This window comes from Ammospiza caudacuta, chromosome 21 (assembly GCF_027887145.1).
Source record: "Ammospiza caudacuta isolate bAmmCau1 chromosome 21, bAmmCau1.pri, whole genome shotgun sequence".
Taxonomy (NCBI): Eukaryota; Metazoa; Chordata; class Aves; order Passeriformes; family Passerellidae; genus Ammospiza; species Ammospiza caudacuta.
The window spans coordinates 960,843-979,462 of record NC_080613.1 but is presented as its reverse complement, the minus strand read 5'-3'; positions in this window follow the sequence as shown (position 1 = coordinate 979,462).

Here is an 18,620-nt window from a genome sequence, read left to right as displayed (position 1 = left end):
GTGAGGTCTGCACAAGTGAGACACTGGAGCTAAAATGGAACACAATAAATCCATCACTGATTTAGCTGCCCAGCTCCAAACAGGTACCACTGACAGCACTGGTCATGGTGAGCTCTTCATCAGATACAGCCACGTGTGTCTGCACCAGAAAATATTCTCATGAAGCTCTTCTGCCCCTTCGTCCTCCCTCTGGGATGAACTCAGCCTGGGTTACAGTGCAGCTCATGTGTCCTTAGTGCCCAATAAACTGTCCTGGTGCTCAGCTGTGTTTGACTAGCCCAAACCAATGCTCACCACACCATTTAAGGGAAGGCCCAAGAGCATTTCTGCTGATGCCCAATCCAACCTGTCATCCAGATGTCTGGATCTCTCAAAACTGGCTCTGCTCAAAAGGCACAGTTTGCTTCTGTTCCTCATCCCAAGGACTGCAGCACCCAACTGCGCTCTGAGAAATGCCTGGCTTAGAATAAACAAGGCTCAGAGGCAACAAAAGAGGTCATATTTCACTCCATCCCAAGCCTGAAATTTTATTGCTTTCTGGTGACATCTAGCAATGCAGGGCAGAGCTCAGTGGTGTCCTCCTGGCAGCCCGGGGCCCCTGCTCCAGCTGACCCTGCTTGGGCAGGGGATCTGGCCCCCAACTCCAACCCTTCCATGATTCTCTCTACTCATAATCCTGGTTTTACAACCCAGCATTTCTGCACAGCAGGTGCATTTGCAGGAGCAAACTCTGTAAGCTTTGCTGATGCTGCAGATCTGTGCAGCTCTGTGTCAGTGACACCCTCGTGGGACTGACGTCCCCTTGTCCACAGCCACCAAAGCCAGGCTGGCTGAGGAGCGGTGCCGCCCTGGCAGCGCATGGCCAAGGTAAGGCAGCCCTGGCTGCACTATTGACACAGCTGTTTGCAATTGTGCTGCTCCCAGAGCTCCACATTCTTCATCCCCTGCGAGCCCTGAGCCGGCTCCCGGCACCCCTCGGAGGAGTGTGACCAGAATGCAGAGTGCTTATTTTGTAAAGCTGCAGCGTGGTGTGGACACAGCAGGCTGAAATGAAGCAACTTAATCTCCACATAACACAAAGTTGCTCCCACAACTGCTGTTCGGACCCAAAACACAGACACACCAAAAAAAACCCCAAAAGAAACCCACTCCCACCCCCCACCACCCCCCCAATTCTGAAACTGCAATTATAGACCAAGCCCGGCTTGGAAAAATTATAATTGTCCAAACTCACATTAAATACACGCAGCAGTTTATTCATACAAAATCCCTAAGGGCAGAAAATTATTGAAATAATTGCAGAGATCCAAAACTATTCTGTAAAATCACAGGCCAGCTGGGAATGGGCAAAGAGACGGGAAAAAGGAGTTCTGTTGTCTGACCCAAACAGCCATGCAGCAAGTCTGGGCAAAAGGAAAATAAAGTGGCTAGTTCTTATTTTAGTTTGTATCAGCCAATTCCTACCCCAGAGAGAAAAGCCTGATGCTACTGTAACCAACATCTAAGAGTTTATAACGACACCAGGTCGCAACAGTAAAAGCCAAAAGCATTGCCAAAAAGTGGGCAAGTGGCACAGCTGCTGCCAAGGGATTTATTGTCCTGATGTTAAAGCCATAAGGGACAGGCACAGGAAGCAAGAGGAGGTCCTGCCCCTCTCCCCCTGCTCCCCGGTGATGTGCCATGAGATCACCATTCCAAAGAGAAGGAATTCTCAAAAGATGTGACTTTTTCAGAAATATGGAGACAAAGTGGCATCATGAGCCATGAAAATGGATGGAACAGTGCCAGGCCAGGCCAGCACAGCTCTCCCAGGACACTCTTTGCCAGTACCATCACTCACCACAGCCAATCCCAAAACCTTGGATGAAAACCCCGAATTTGGGCCGAGCGGGGTTGGCAGAGCTGCGTGGCCCCAGGACAGGGGCAGCCCTTCCTTGAGCCCTTGCTCTCCCACCCACGGCCACAGTTCCATAATTCCCCGTGCAGTGCAGCAGCGGGGCTCTGCCCATTTTCATGACAATCGGGGCTCTGTTGTGTCCCCGCGGTTTGAGCCATCAGCCCCTTTGTGGCAGGAACAAAGTCCGGGCTGTGACAACAAAACGCAGCACATCTCGGCCTGAAGGCGACAAACCCAGGGCTGCCCCCACAGCGCTGAGCCGGCCACGGAGCAATCCACAGCACCGAAGGGGATTTGATTTCAAGCAAGGAAAAGATCCTAAGGAAATACGCGATCCTGGCTCAGTTTTCACGTTACCCACAAGGGTGCTGCTGGCAGCACCTCCGCAGTGCCTGAGCCCGCGTGGGTCGGCAGGAACCCGGGGAATGAGACCCAGCACCCACAGCCAGAACCAGGTTTGCAAATGTGGCTGAAAAAATTGATAAAAATTCAGATTAGCACATCTCAACAGCCTCGGTACTGTGGATGTTACTGCTTTCAGGCACTGCAGTGAGAGAGCTGGCTGGAGGTAAACACAGCATGTACTTTCCCCAAAAGATCTATTCCACTCATTATGTATGCAGCTATTTCAGAGAAAAAAATTTAAAATTAATATTAAATTGCTTAGAGGAGCTGTGGAAGAAACTGCAAGGAATGATAATAAACATCCACCTGATGTCTGAGCTGCTCTTGATAATGGTTTAACAACAGATCAGGTAATTCCTCTCCTCCCTGGTGTTAAACACACCAGGAGTGTGGTGTTAATAATTCTAGTAAAGGTGGTCACTCGGTGCACATAAAATTAAGCTATTTTCTCCTTCTTACTAGTTTGATAGGTCGTTGTGTAAATTGAATCCTTCTATCAATTTCCGGTTTTATCTGTTTATTTCTATTTTTATTCGCCTGGCTACCGAATTTGCCATCCCAGACAATTGAGTGGTTTCAAGAAGCGTTTCATTGCACCTCGCTTGGTGGGTGACACACAGCAGAGAGCAGCTCTGTGTGACAGAGGAAAAGGCAGGGGGGAGGTTAAGGGCTCCTCAGAGAGGTCGCCTTCAGAGGAAAAAGGGAAAACAAATGGGATTGTAGGCATGGGAAGTATATGGTTTTACTGCCTTAGTGGGAAAGTACAAGAAAGGGGAATTGCAAAGGGAGAAGCTTTACATTTCTATGAGGAGGCAATCGAGCTCCATTCCCTTCCTATGGGATGGCTCCATCCATTCCAAGAGCACATCTCCTGTGACTCCCAGTAACCAAATCAGGTCACACAGCATCAGGGCTCACTGGAAAGCACGGGGAAGTCCTTGGGCAGGGTCCCGGCACCAGGAGAGCTCACAGAGCCCCAGCACTGCATGGCTGGAGCAGCAGCGGGCCCAGGGCAGGCTCTGAGCCTTGCACCTCCTCCCGTGGCAGCTGTTTCTGCCTGGGGTCGATATTCAGAGCCCACAGGGATGCAGCAGGGGGGCTTTGTCCCGGTGTGTCCCACCTACAGAACCACGCAGCCATCAGCCAGCGGGGACACAGTGAGCCCAAACTCTTCATCCAAACCCAGGCAGAAGATGATTTCAGCAGGGTGCAGGGACAGAGGAGAGGCCTGTAGGCCGGGAGGCAGAGAGTATCTCTCAGATTTGAAGAGGTGGGAAAATTCTGTGCATTAAAGTGATCAACTGAAAAGCCAAAAGATGACTTTATGCTAGACTTAGGCAAACTGCAACCACACAGATTCACCAGCCTGCTGCAGTTGCTGGTGTTTTTAATAATAGCAACAACAGCCCAAGTTTATTATAACTATAGTTATTATAGTTCTGAACACTATTTACAAATTCCAGCTTGGTGGTGAGCAGCATTTTTTTGTATGCCCAGGGAAAAACAAACAGTGAGGACATTTCCTCAAATTTCAGGTCAGATGGCAAAACAAAGAAGAAAAATCTTCAGAATTACAACTGCGGCCAACATGTTGTTGGAACTGCAGCAGCTTGGGAGCTTCTTTGGATCATCAGGTGTCGGGGAAAGTTCTGTTTGGGAACACCCCGGCTGCCCCATGCCTCTCACACAGAGCGGGACTCGGCAGAGGGACGGGAGGCGGCACACAGCACAGAGAGAGCCGCGGGATGCGGTGCCGAGCAGCGCTGTTGGGCCGGGCTGTCACCGGCACAGGGCAGCGCTTGGATGGGTCGGGAAACACCGGCGGATCCGCACCCACGGCTTACAGCGAGGGGAACCGCGCTCCAGGGCTCCGGCGGCTCCGGGACACGGACACGGCCCCGCGGCTCCGTGCGGCCGGCGCTGGACGGGAGAGGGCAGCACCCGACCGGGGACACGGCGAGCAGCACGGCGGGACGGCACACGGGAACGGGGCTGGGCACACCGGGAACGGGGCTGGGCGCACCGGGAACGGGACACCGGGAACGGGACACCGGGAACGGGACGGCACACCAGGAACGGCACACCGGGAATGGGACTGGACACATCGGGAACGGGGCTGGGCACACCGGGAACGGGGACGGCACACCGGAGCGGGGCCGGGCACACCCAGCGGCCCCAGCCCAGCCCCTCCCGGGACACCCCCGGAGTCTCAGCCGGCTCTGCCCAGGCCGCCCCGAGCACGGCCCCGATGCGGACCGGGTACCGATGCGGACCCGGTACCGATGCGGGCCCGGCCCCGATGCGGACCCGGCCCCGATGCGGACCCGGCCCCGATGCAGACCAGGCACCGATGCAGACCAGGCACCGATGCGGACCCGGTACCGACGCAGACCCGGCACCGATGCGGACCCGGTACCGATGCGGACCCGGTACCGATGCGGGCCCGGCCCCGATGCGGACCCGGCCTCGATGCGGGCCCGGTACCGATGCAGACCCGGCCCCGATGCGGACCCGGCCCCGATGCGGACCCGGCCCCGATGCGGACCCGGCCCCGATGCGGGCCCGGTACCGATGCAGACCCGGCACCGATGCGGGCCCGGCACCGATGCGGACCCGGCACCGATGCGGACCCGGCACCGATGCGGGCCCGGTCTCAGCTGCAGTTCTCGCTCCCTCGCTCCGTCCCCGGCGCTGCCCGAACATCCCGCAGCTCCCTCCCCTCCCATCCCGGGGCTGCACCGAAGGGCCCCGCTCACCGGCTGGATGGCGCTTCGGGTTCACTCCTCCTGCAATCAGCCGTTCTGTCAGTAGGAGCAGCTATTTTAAATGTCCCTTTCCGCTCCCAATCATCTTTAAGTATTCAATTTAACTTGTTGAAGTTTGTAATCTTATTTTCCACTTCTACAAGAAAAGGAAAAGTTGACCTGAAATGTCCTTCCAAAATTAACAAAAACGGGAACAAAATTATGGAGGAACTATCTGAGAAACCCTCAGACTTTGTACCCGTGTAACCAGCCAAGAATACATCCATGCAGAAAACAGCATATTCCACTGAAAAAACCCCATCACCTGAACTCCCAGCTTCTGTAAGAACCTCCTGCCAACACCTCAGCTTGGAGACTGATTTACCATCTACAACCATCTTTAAACAACAATTACTTATTAAGATGAATTCAAGCTTAAATCAAATGGTGAAATGTCAAAATCTATGGAAATTATATTTATTAGAAAGGCAAGGGCAATTGAGGACAACAGCATAGGACAGCAGAAGAAATCACCATATTCAAAAAATCCTCTTCTAGAAAAACACTCTCATAATTTTAAGTTTCTGCTGCTGTAAATGTGAGGAAAATGTCCCCATGAGCTACACAGTTTGTCCTGGCTGCAAGGTCAAATATTCCTGTGTCCAGCAGGTTGTGTGCTTCCAGCTCAACACTGCAGAGCAGAATGGTGCTGGGGAAGTTCTTTGTATCCTGCTCAGCGTTTTGGAGCAGCCTGGAAATCTGGGGCAGTTCTGCACTGCTCCCCCCTCCTACTAATACTGGTTCCAATTCTGAGCGGGGCAAGGGCTGAATCCTGAAGAAGACATATGTTATTTCCCTGTCTTCCTCCTGCTAAACCTGATCCTCGTGCTTTCCTACTGATAAACTGGATGCATCAACCTGCACCAGCAGCTCCCAGGCCCAGATACCACCCACCCCAGTTAGCACGAGGTTCCAAATTAAGATGTACGTGACTGCAAAGAGCCAATTTTATTAGACAAACACTAGGGGAAAAAATCTTCCACCCTCCTCTCATTTGTGAAGCCACACAGGGCAAAGTATTCCCATGCCTATTCCTGACAGGGAGCGAGGCTGCCCCAGCACAGGGGCTGCTGCTGTGGGTGTAAAGACTGAATCGAACATGCAGTATTTAAGACAATTAGGTTTTCAAAGAAACTACACTAAACATTTCTTTCATGTGTAATCAAATTATGTTAAAGCAAACCTCATAATTTAAACCATTCCATTGGTCAGCTCCTATTTGTTTTCCCTGCACCCTCATTTTTGCTCCAGATCTGTCACATTACATTAACACCTTTCCTACTCACTGCCTACAGAAATAACAGCCTTCGACATGCCTGCACAATCCATTTGTCCTGCTCTAATTACTTTTTGACATAGCCTCTTCTGCTGTTCTCTTGCCTTTTCTGACCTCTGCCTGTATTAAAGCCATTTAAAACAATCTTTACTCTCTGTATCTATTGTGATGTGCCTTACATGATAGTGCTGGAGTATCAGGCAGCGACATTTTGTAAATCAAATATTTAAATCTGTGGTAATACGATAATGTACTTGAGGAGAGGAGCCACAGCATAGTGGTAACAGCTACAACTGGCTGCTCACAACACGAGCTCCCAGGACTGCAGCACAATTTCAGGATGAAATTTCTATTGTCGTAAAACTGTTCTACATAAGGAAGCTGCTCAAAGACAAATGGGGTTTTCTGTGCACTGAGGAACTTCCCTTGATTTCACAAACGGGGAGGAAAGCAGGAGAAACTGAGAAAAGTGGTCATCCTGCACAAGAGAACCCAAACAACCTCCAGACAAATTGAGCAGACAGGAAGAGGATCAGGCAGGGTGCACCAACAATGCAACCCATGACAAATCACACTGTTCTTCAAACCCAGAGAAGAAACCATGAGTCTCTAATCCCAATATCCCTCTGTTTTCATCAAGCCCATTCAAAAACTGTGCCCTCATTTTCTTTTGTGGTGATTCACAGAAGATGAGCCTCTAATTACCAGCTACTTCCCCAGCTGAAGCACAGGAGGATCTGCTCTGAGCCAAGTGTCTGCTTTGGAGTCAAGAACTTTTCCACAGGGTGGAACTAATTTTTCAGTTATCAAGTTGATCCCGACATATGTATGACTCACTATACAGTCTAACTACATCTTTACATGCTATTTTCCACATGATCCAGCCTCGTGCTCACTTAATTGGTACCTAGTCAATATTTCACTCACATTTCAAGAGATTCCTCAAACCTACATTTGCTCTGGTTCATTTACAGGGTAATTATCCAGCTCACACCAAGTCTGGCCTTCCAGATCCAGCCAGTGCAGACACAGGCACAGCTCTGCTGGGAAAGCACAGCTCTACACTTTGTCTTCCAGATGACAGCACTATAAAACCAATGGGGGACTAAACCAGAGTCAATTAAAATACATTAAATGCAATGCAACAATTCTATGATTTGTCATAGAGATTTTATTCCTTTGAATTCCTCTGACTGTGTCCTCAGGACATTAAATCCCATGAATGCTGTGGAAAGCTCTTCCCACAACACTTCCTTATGCTCATTTTTATTTTTTCCTTTCCTGTCAGCAGCCCTGACCACAAACCTCAGCCTCATTAAGGCATCTAAACAGAGAAGGGACCCGTGGCTGCACGGCCAGAGCAGTCTGCTGGGAAAGCAGGAGCGTGAGACGATGCTGTGCTGGAGCAGTCATGCAAAGGTTTTTCAGCCATGGCTTTCCACAGCACATCCAACAGCCGGAGCGGGTCATGCCCACAGGAGCTGCTGAAACTGTGAGGATTTAGGGCACCAAAAGCAACAGACACCAAGGAGCCAAGGCCATAGAGATTTCCAAATTTCATGTCTTGTGTGTGAAGAGGCTCCAGTTCCTCTGTCCAGGGCACAGAGCAGCATGTCCTCCAGCAGGCTCTGGAGCAGCACAAGTCAGGGCCTTAACTCCCTGTGCAGGAACCTGGTGCTGGGAGCAGCCCCGTGCTGGGACAGGGATCAGTCCCTAACAGAGCCTCTGAACTGCCTGCTGGAGGAATCCACCGCTCCCCTGACTGCCTGGGGACACGGCCCGAATTAGGGGGGTTGATTTCCCCTCATTAAGCCTGTCCTGAGCTGCTCTCTGCAGGAACCAGCCTGGCCACAGCTCCCACCACGGCTCCAGAGACAGGCTGGAGCTCCAGACCCCAGCACGGCTGCTCTGCCTGGCTTTGGGAGGGGAAATGGCAGCTTGGCCAAACCAAACTGATCCCCTGCTCGCTCTCGGGGCCCAGCCGAGCCCCACTCCCAGCACGTCTGTGTGTGCAGCACAGACAGACAGACAGACAGACAGAGCTGCCCTGCTCTCTGCAGCCTCGCTGGCTGCCATAAATCCTCCCCAGCGCAGCACAGCGGGTTTAGCCCGAGGGATCCTCTGTACAACGAGAGGTGCTGCAAGAAATGTGAGAGGGTTTGAGAGGAAACATGTAAGATTCAGATTTGAAATTAAAATGATCTGCCCCGACAACAGCGCCTGGATTTCTGCATTAAATTTTTGACATTCCAATGGCATGATACCTTCGAGCTGCTCACCCAAGATAATCCCACGCGTTTTTTTAGGAGTTAAAAATTAAAATCTGCATTAGGGTTTTTATCATACATCTTGGAAACAAGGCAAACAGAAAACTCCCAGTGCTCACCACCAGGCATCTTATCAGCAAAGCTGCGGGGCTCTTTGTGCTGTGCTGTGATGACTTTGCAGCACACGTACTCCTGCAAACAGCCCCTGCTACTCACAGGAGGCACCCCGGATGCTCAGCCCCACAGATCTCACCGTGAGAGACACACACCTCATGGTGTGCCAGAACAGCCCAAATCACACTGACAGAGCTCCTACACCGCATTTAGCAAACTGCGCTTGCACTGCGTCTGCAGGAGCGAATGTGAGATGTTAGACAAGGGCCACACCAGGGTTATACACAGTCAGTATTTGCTTAAATCAGGAATTAGACTTATGAGTTCTGGAGATATGAATGTCAGTTAACCAAACAGAAAATAAATACCCACAGGACAGCAACCCTTTTCTTTAAAGGAAAAGACATCCAGCTTTTCCTGTGTGAGTCTTGCCAAAGACTAATTGCATTATTGCTTGTTATTTGCAACAAAACATAAACATTTCCTTACGCCCTGAGACAGCAGTGACAGGAACCCGTACACCCTCAGCTCAATACACGCTACTGTGCAGGATATAAAGCACTCTGATCTAGCCTCATCCACCCACTAAATTGCTCCAAAGTTTGCTTGCACATATTCTCTGTGAGTCCAGGGAGAAGCTGCTCTCTGCACTGGCAGTGCAGTGAGCAGGGTGACAGTCTAACATGGTGTCCTGCTGAGATCCAAGAATAGCAATGCCTTAAAAGGCAGCAATGTTGAGATCACAAGGAAAAGAGAATTAGGGCACAGCTGTGGAGTTCTGTAGGCTAAAACATAGACTCAATATGTCAGAGAAAATTAAATCACAAAGCTACATGTAATTTCTAGTCTCATTTGGAACTTTGCTGTAGCTGTGCAGAATTTGTGCTCGGGTCATATATGTGAGTCTCTGTTTCTGCACCCAAGAAAAAAGCATGAAATTAATTTAAAAAGATAAAACAAAGGAATTTAATGCTGCAGTAACACAAACAGCTACCTTTGAAAGGATGTGTACATGCTACTGCAGCTCACACACAGTTCTGTGGGCAGCTCTGGAGGCCAGACAGCTAAGCCCCAGACCAGCCTGTGACACAGCCTCACCTGCAGCACAAAACAAAGGCAAACTGATCTGACAGATCTGAAAAATGCCTGTTTTCCTGCGGCTGTCAGATAAGGGACCCTTCCTCAAAACTGAAGGTACGAAAAGTGATAACAAACTTTAGCATAGGCTTTTCCCCTTGAAGATGTTTCATTTCTCAGAACAGTCTGTAGATACAAATTTGCCAATATTTATTTATCCTTGAAGCCGAAAGCATTCAATATCCAACAGAATACAGTCCATTATCCTCTGCCAATATCTACTATCTCAATCTGTGTCCAACTAATGAATTTTTGGATGTCAGGGTCTGTGCCTGGAGCCAGGAGCTCGGTGCCCTCCCCAGTGCCTTCCCCAGCTCCAGAGCTTCTCTGCTCTGAAAGGCAGCATGGCACAGACCAGCACAGTTTGATGGCAGGACTGTGGGTTCCACGGCAGTCCCTGGATGAAAATCTGACCTTTAGGCAGAGCAAGAGGGGCTCTCCCAGCCCAACCTGGACCCATGGAGCAGCTGAGCAGTGCCTCGCCCCACAAGAGACCAGGCTTTACCTGACCAGCAAAATTACCTCTTTAAAAGGCTCTGAAGGCCAGGGACAGATAAGAGAGAAGACAGAGGAGATAAAGCAGCTGGCAACAAGGGAGCAAGACTGATTGGGATGAGGTGTAGATAGCCAGGCTTTCCTAAATCCCTGCTACTTGAGCACTACTGTGGTACAGAACAGCAAGAAAGCAGAGGTTGGGAGCTGCATGTAATTACAACTGTGTTTAGCTAAGTGTATTTCCTGTGGAGCTCACAGGGCACGGCTGCACTCAAAGCTGGTGTGTTGGTATCAGCCCTCCTTTGTCCCTAAAGAGGGAAATTACACCTCTGATTTGTATATAAAGTTCAATAGCTGCTAATGGCTATGCTTGAGCTGCAGACAGAGCTGTGGGCTGACATCTCCAGGAGTTAGTACATTAAGAGATTTTACAAAGGGGGAGAGTTCAGCAGCCAGGAGACAGGGAGAAGCGAAAACAAGCCAGGGAGGGCTGTGCAGGGGCAGCCCGGTGAGGTCTGGCTGGGGGAGCAGGCTCGGTGGGATGGAACCCGTGTGTCCCTTGGCATGGGTCAGTGCCAGCCCTGCCCACAGCAATGCAGCCAGGTGATCGCTAAGGTCCGTTCCAACCCGAGCCGTTCCACGATGCTGTGACCCAAGTCCTGCCGGAGTTCCAGAGCTGTGTGCACATGGCAGTGCTCGGGAGAAGGAGGAAGGCACCGTGTGAGCCATCACACGGGCAGGGACACGGCAGCAGGGACGGGATGTGTGAGCGCAGCCTGCAGCGATGGATGGATGGATGGATGGATGGATGGATGGATGGATGGATGGATGGATGGATGGAGGGGGGCTGCTCTGGGAACCGCCGGCACCGGGAAGGGTTAACGGGGCAGCTCCAGGCACGGCGCTGCACGCAGGGGCACACGTGCCCAGCACCATGTACTGAGCACAGAAAATGCCAAATGCTGCGGGTGCATTGATGCATTGCCTTTCCCGAGCAGAGCGCTGCGTTACCTACTCTAAGCACAGCCCGGCTCGTACATAGGCGATGCTCTGCACAAACACCCGCGTGGCGCGGGGAACAATCCCGTGATGGGGATGCAGAAGGAGGTCACGCTTCCCCGGGAATGTCTCCGGGAGCGGAGGGAGCCCGCACCGCACCGCACGCGATCCCGAGCCCGAGCCCGCTGCCCTGACCCAGTTTCCCGCAGCATTTCTGCATAGCGACAGAGGTCCGGGCAGGACAGCGGCACCTCCCAGCACACACATCCTCCGTGTCCTGCCGCTGCCATTGGATGTGCCCGGCCTTCACACAGGCATTGCACACGAGTGTCGGTAAACACAGGAACAGAAGGAATTGGAACGACAACAAAAATCCCGTTCTCGTTCACAACATACCCCTCGGAAGTAGATACAGGGCTGTGAGAGTGGCTACGTGAATATCCATCCCATGGATCCTCCTTGGGAGAAGCCTGGCAGTTCCATTCAGGTCAAAAAGCTCTTTTAAAGGGACTTTTCTCGTTTCTGGCTCATCTGAGCACTCCTGTTGCCCTGAACCATTCCTGCCCTTTCACTTCCACCAAAAGGAATCCTATTTAGTGAGCCACCCAGAACATTACAATTCCTTCATTAGCCCCAGCCAAAGCTCTGATGCTGTGAGGAAATGCATTTTCCCACCCTAAGCCCCACACCCCTCATGTACTGTCCTATTTCCTACTCCCTCAGTTCCTACGGAATTACAGTGTATTGACTGCAGATATACTGGCACTTCTGATGTCATCTCCAGGCTTTTTCTTTTTAATTTTTTTTTCTAGGTGAAGCATCTGTATTTCTTCTGTTCTGAAATTTTGCGCTGAAACTATAACAAGCCAAAAATCTCTTCAATGGGAAATTTCACAAACGGAGGATTATGACTTCAGCTCCAGAATAAGCAGCAGGAGCAGATGGAACTCTTCAGAAACAATGATTCCATTTTCATGCAAATTTCCTTAGTAGTTAAAAAAAGACGACGAAGAAAAAAAACCACCAAGATATCAGAATGGTCTCTAAATGGAAGATTTTTGAATGATGCTAAAAGCAAAGGGCTGGTAGCTCTCCAGAGTCCCAAGCATTTTAGCGGCAGCCAGGGTGAAAAAAACGGTGACAAACTAAACCCAGACTCCATCCCCACTCAGAGTCAGGATAAGGGAAAGGGAAAATGGAGTGCATGTGTATTTTAGTTTTTATGATTTCCAACATCCTCAGCTTTGTGCTAATGCACACTTCAGAGCTAATTCTTATGCTCTTTAGGAGCACAGGCTTCATTCATGAAGCAGCATGACAAAAATTCTTTATCCACTTGATGACTACAGAAGGTGACAGGCACCGAGAAGCAGCCAGCCACGGGGACCCTGGCAGAGTGCTAACCTGCAGTGCTGCTCCTCGGAGGACAGCGCTCCCCTGATTGCAGGAACACAGGCATGCATATTTCATAGCCCCAGTGTGCAAACGGAGCCAATCCTTTTGTTATTAATACTGGCAGCATACCCTAAAACACAAATAACGCACAGGGTTAGCAGACCCTGTTTCTGGCTCTTCTACTGACTTCTTACTCAGTTTTGGTCGTGTGCCTTACTTTCCCCCTCGTGTTTACTCCCCAGGCGAGAGAATTGGAGCTGCTCCCACTCTCAGCCTGGTGAGCACAACTGGCTGTGCCCAGCAGAGTGACTGTGCCACGCTGTGGTGCCAGCCGCTGTCCTGAGGTGCACACAGCACACACTCCTGGGAATAAAGGCAATGCTTGGGCAGGCCCAGGGAGCTCCACTCCCACTGAGGTTCCAAAGGCAGGAGGATGAGCAGGAATGCAGCAGCCCAGCGCTGTTTGTCAGGGGCAAATTGCAGCCAGGCCCCTCCTGGGCAGAGCTGCAGCCACCAGCACAGCTCCTTGAGACCAGCCCTCCAAACCCAGGCATCCCTGCTGCCACAGCTGCTCCCTGATGCTGCTCATGATGTTCTGCAGCGAGGCTTCACAAATGCCTATCAGTTCTATCAAACAATTTCTATCTCACTCAGTTTCACATTGATTTTTTAAATTAATTTTACCCTTCCTTTTTCATGTAAAAGGGATACAAATTTGGCTTCAAATAAGGCTGCCAAGAGTAAAGGCCTCTGAGCCATGTGTTCAATACCAAGAATACGTCTGTTTAATCCCATTCTACCTACATTTATCCCTTTCATCATGTCACTGGCCAAATCTTTTCACTTTGAATTTGCTCTCAAGCTGAATCTCTTTCCTTCCTCATCAAGTTAGATGGATTTAAGCAATGACAGCTACCAAAAGGACAGGGCACATACAAAATAACTCCAAAAATGGGCTCAAAAGGTTTATTTTCAATCTCTTCCCTTGCTTACTTCTTAGCAGAGGATGTAAAGAAACAATTTCCTCACTTAATCCCTCCTTGACCCAAATTAACTTTTTCCAAACTATTTTCTTAAATAACTTCTTTATAGTCTTGCCTGAACTGACTTGACAATAGGCACATCTCAGTCTCCCAAGGAAAGGAGGAGAACAGCAATGGAGAGGGATAAGAAGATAATTTAGTTGGTCTGACCAGCACGGTCTCATTCAGAATGTGCTTTAAAGTGTTTTATTCTGTCCTCCCGCACTGGGGTGGTAGAAGAGGGGAAGTTCAGATTAACACTCTGGATTTCTCTTTATTTCTCAATAAAGATGACACAGGAGGGAAAAAACACATGTATCCTTTAAACCCCCACTTCTTCAGCTGCTGGTCTTTGTGGTATGAAGAGAAAATGAGACCCGTCTGCCCTGGGTCTTGCCTGTGTGGATCAGCACACTGGATCTGACCAAACTCATGGGAGGTCTTCCTTCCTCCCTCCCCTAATTTTTCGCAGCCTTTCTTCATGATTGGAACTGCTAGAAAGACTCGAGGATAACTGGGGGAAGCACAAGGGAGCACCGGCATTGCCTCTCCTTTAGATGCCTCAACAGATCTCCATCGCTTTTTCATTTTGACTCGGGTAAATTCTGAGCAGCAAAATGTAACAGAGTTGATGACAGCAGTGTAAAAGGGCTGAAAGCTGAGAAGTGTGCCAGCCCCCACGTCGCGCCCCCAGCCCCATCAGCACTGACAGGGTCCTGCAGGGCCCGGCTCGGCTCGGAGGAGCAGCCGCGGCCGCAGTGCCCTTGCCTGGGGAACTCGCTCTGCACGGCTGCTCCACAGCTCACTTCCCAATGGAAATGATGTTTTCCGTGGACTTAGTGAAACACGGTTCTAATTTAGCAATCGCCATGTTCATCCCACTGAGCAGGACTGAGTGTTTTGAGAATGAGAGCAAAATAATTAGGACGAGCCTCAAAATATTCAAGGGACTCAAACATTTGAAGATCACCTCTGATGTGGGGACAGAAGGAGGCACCTGGAGATTGGCATGTGGTTGTGCTTATACACTGTGCCAAAAGCCTGCTCTCTTTTCCAGACCCTAACATTTCATATTTGAGGACTTCTACAGTATTTCTGCTAATCTTAAAATGGGTTCCATAGCTGTTCAGATACCTTGTAAAGCCCATATTACCCTCAAAAATTATATTATGGATTTTTATTTTTCATAAATATGATCAAAGATACCATGTGTTTTTCAGTCAGAAGCCCGCTCTTACCTCAGCAAGCACCAAAATACATATTTTAACAACTGCATCAACTGCTTCAGGAGTGTAACTAAATGACTCAAGAAATGAAAGACAATCCTCAGAACAGGAGGCAGACAGGAAGCTGTCTGGGAGCTGGAGAAGGCACTACAAGGGTGATTGTGGGCAGAATGGACAGCAGATAGGAGTTATCTCCTTCACACTCATGCCAGGGAGGTGGGAACCTCTTCATCCACATCAATGGCAGCTGCGTGACACTGATACGAGCCTGGGTAACCATTAAAGCAGCATGTCAAGCTTTTTTTTTTTCTTTTTCTTTCCAAATCGCTTCCTTTTGGATGAGTTCCATGTAACTGTCATTTGTTTCCTCATTCCATTTTCATCTTCCATTTATGCATTCATCCAGCCCTTGAGGGGGAATTGTACAGAAATCCGTGTCAAGAATGCCCACAAGGGCCCTCTGACCCACCCCTCGCAGTCCTCGTGCCCCTGCTAATGACATCTGGCAAAGCTGAAAAACTCAACAAACTTGACCAGCAAAGTGCAGGAATTGCCACCATGGCTCCTTCCCTTCATCCCCCACCTGCCCCAGTGCCTGTCCCAGGGTGCTGGGGCTGCCACACCACCAAAGCACAGGAACCCAGAACCAGCAGTGCTTGCTGCAGGGTTACTGAAAGCATTTTAACATAAACACAGAGTGAGAACAGTGCAGTGTTAGAGAATGAGAACCTGTCCCACAGGACAGGATCACAGGTCAGAAGGGAGCTCAGGAATCACCCAGTCCAAACTCCCACCAAGGAGAGTGTCCAGGGCTTTGGGCTCCCCTCTCAAAACGTTCTCAGAGAAAAGGTCAGTCAGTGACTGAAAAAAGCAGAGAAAAAAAGGCTAAGAAATGAGAAGAGAAAATACAACACAGACATTGATTTGTCTCCACTGCTCAGTCCTGGGTTCCCTCTGAGAACACTTGACAGAAACAAAGTTAGTACATCTTACTGCAACTCCAGAGACAGCCCAGTGTCCTGGTTCACTGTCCTAGCACAGGGAAGGGATGCAGACCAGTTGTGGCAGCAGCTGAGTTTTGTCAGTGTCACACCACGGGAACTGGCAAGGTAGTGCAGTTCATTCATCATCAGGTGGTCTCATTGAGAACGTGCTTTAAAAAGTGTTTTATTCTGTCCTGCCACAGAAACGGCAGCGGCTGCTCTCACTGTGCTGAAGAACGGAAAGGAAAAAACACAAGTGGAAAATCTCCTCGATGAACGTGTGGCTCAGGGCAATGCAGCCGCAGGGGTCCGAGGGGCTGTGCTGCCGCCCGAGGGGACAACCCCGAGCTCTGCCCGGACCCACAGCGCTGGCCAAAGGCGCTCGAGCCGCTCTCCGACACCTTTGAGGCGCCTCACAGCGCGCACTCGGAGCGGCCCCGCGGTGCTGCCCGCCGTGCCCGCGCCGGCGGCGGGCCCGCGCCGTGACCCAGTTTCCCAGTGGCCCAGAGCGGCCGGGGATAACCCGGGCGGGGGCTGGGGGCCGGCGGAGCAGGCCCGGGCACCGCCCGCCGGGGCCGGGTGACAGCCCCGCGGCGGGAGCGGGCGGGGCCGGGCCCCGCGGTGCGGCCGGGGGCGTGAGGCGCGGCGGGGCCGGGGGCAGGTGCGGGCCGGGCCCGCCCGGCACCCAAACAAGCGCGGCCCTGCGCCCGCCGCCGGGGCGGGACGGACCCTCCGGGGCGCGGCCCAATCGCCGCCCGGCCCCGCGCTCCCGCAGCCAATGGGCGCGGCGGCGGCGCGCACGTGACGGCGCGCGCGGCCGCCCGTCAGCGGGCGCTATATATCGGGGCGGGGGCGCGGGCGGCGGCGGCCGCGGGGGCTCGGCGGGTCCGGCCGCCGCTCCCGCCCCGCCCGCGCCGCGGCCGCCGGTCAGCGGCGGGAGCCGCCGGCCCGTCCGCACCGCCGCCAACTTCGGGGAGAGCGAGCCCAGCGCGGAGCCGAACCCGGGAGCGCCCCGCCAGGTAAGGCGTTAATCTGAGTCCCGGCGGACCGGGGGGAGCCGCCGGGGGCGCGGGGGTCGCGCTGCGCCCCGACCTGCCGCCAGTTGTTTTTTTTTTTTTTTTTAATTATATTTCATTTTTCCAGTCTCATTTCTGCACGTGCTCCTTTGTTCTCCAACAGAAGCGCTTTTTTTTTTTTTTTCATATATGTGTGTATATATATATATATCCGTTAATGTAACGCAGCTGGAGCAGCCGCTCCCCGCCGGTACCGGGGGAGGGGGAACAGGCGGCAGCTCCCCCTTACCCCCCCCCACCCTCCCCGCTTTATTCCCTCCTCCCCCGAAGAAGAAGGAGAAACTCGAGCGATTCCGCGGCGCTGGAAGTTGCTCGCGGGTGCGGGTCGGTAACCAGACACGCGTGTCGCCCGAGGGCTGGCGGGGAGGAACTGAGCCAGACGGGGACACAAAGGAGGGGGGCAGCCCCAGACACGCCGTCCCCGCCCCGCGGCGGCAGCGCCCGGCACCGCCGAGACCCGGGCGGGGACGGCGAGCGGGGAGAGGGAGAGAGGATGCCCCCGGTCCCCCTTTTGTCTGGCTCCGGTGGCACCTGCGGGGGCGAGCGCTCGGCCGCCCCGCCCGCGGAGACTATCGCGACCGGCGACGGATTAGCGACAGTTGCGGTCGGGGAGGGCTGAGACGGCCCCGGGCTCGGCGGCTTGGTTCTGTGGCCGTGCGGGGCTCGCTTCCATAAGCTTCATGTTAATGAACAAAATCATTACAAATACAAAAAGAACTGCAATAAAACGAGCCCCCATGTGCAGAATTCCACCAATTCTTGCTCCATCACACGCGGAAATTTTATTGTAACTTGCTCTAAAAGAAATTTAACATGTTTGCTCCCAGACTGTCGACAGTGATTAGCTGTGCCGATTGCAGTGAACTCAATACAATATCTAAAAGAAATGTAATGTATTTGCTCCCCCAAACCATCTGCAGTGATTTACTGTGGTGACTGCAATGGACTGTATATACGATATCTGAAAGAAATTTAACTTATTTTCTCCCAAAATCCTCTGCAGTGGTACTTGGACTTCCGTGCATGATAAAAGATGTTCAGTGTACGCTAAAAAAATCTGGTATTTTCTAAGAAAATAATTTTCATAAACTTTTCCTATCGTTTCCTCAGCAAAAACAACCCATTATGAAAGCTCTAAGTAGAATTCTTCCACAAGTTTAGCAAGTTGAGAAGGGGACGATTTGCCCTCCTTGTTTTGTCCAGGAATGCGAGATAGCATATTTTAAAAGTTAATAAGTATTAAAAGCCACGAGGAGCATCAAAAGTGTATTTCCGAGCGGCGTGCTGGCCGCGGTGCGGAGCGGCCACGCAGCGCCTGCAGCTCCACGCAGAGCAGGGGTTATTCACATGGCTGTTCCAGAAACTCCATTCATATCTCTGACTACCTGGATTTGAATAGAAACCAGACAGCAATTCTTTGGTCCCAGCCACTATTCGCCCCGCTGGACAATAGAGATTTGTTAGCACACAGGCACAAGCCCTGGGACACAAAGCTGGAGGCAGCAGAGACAGGGGCTTCACTGC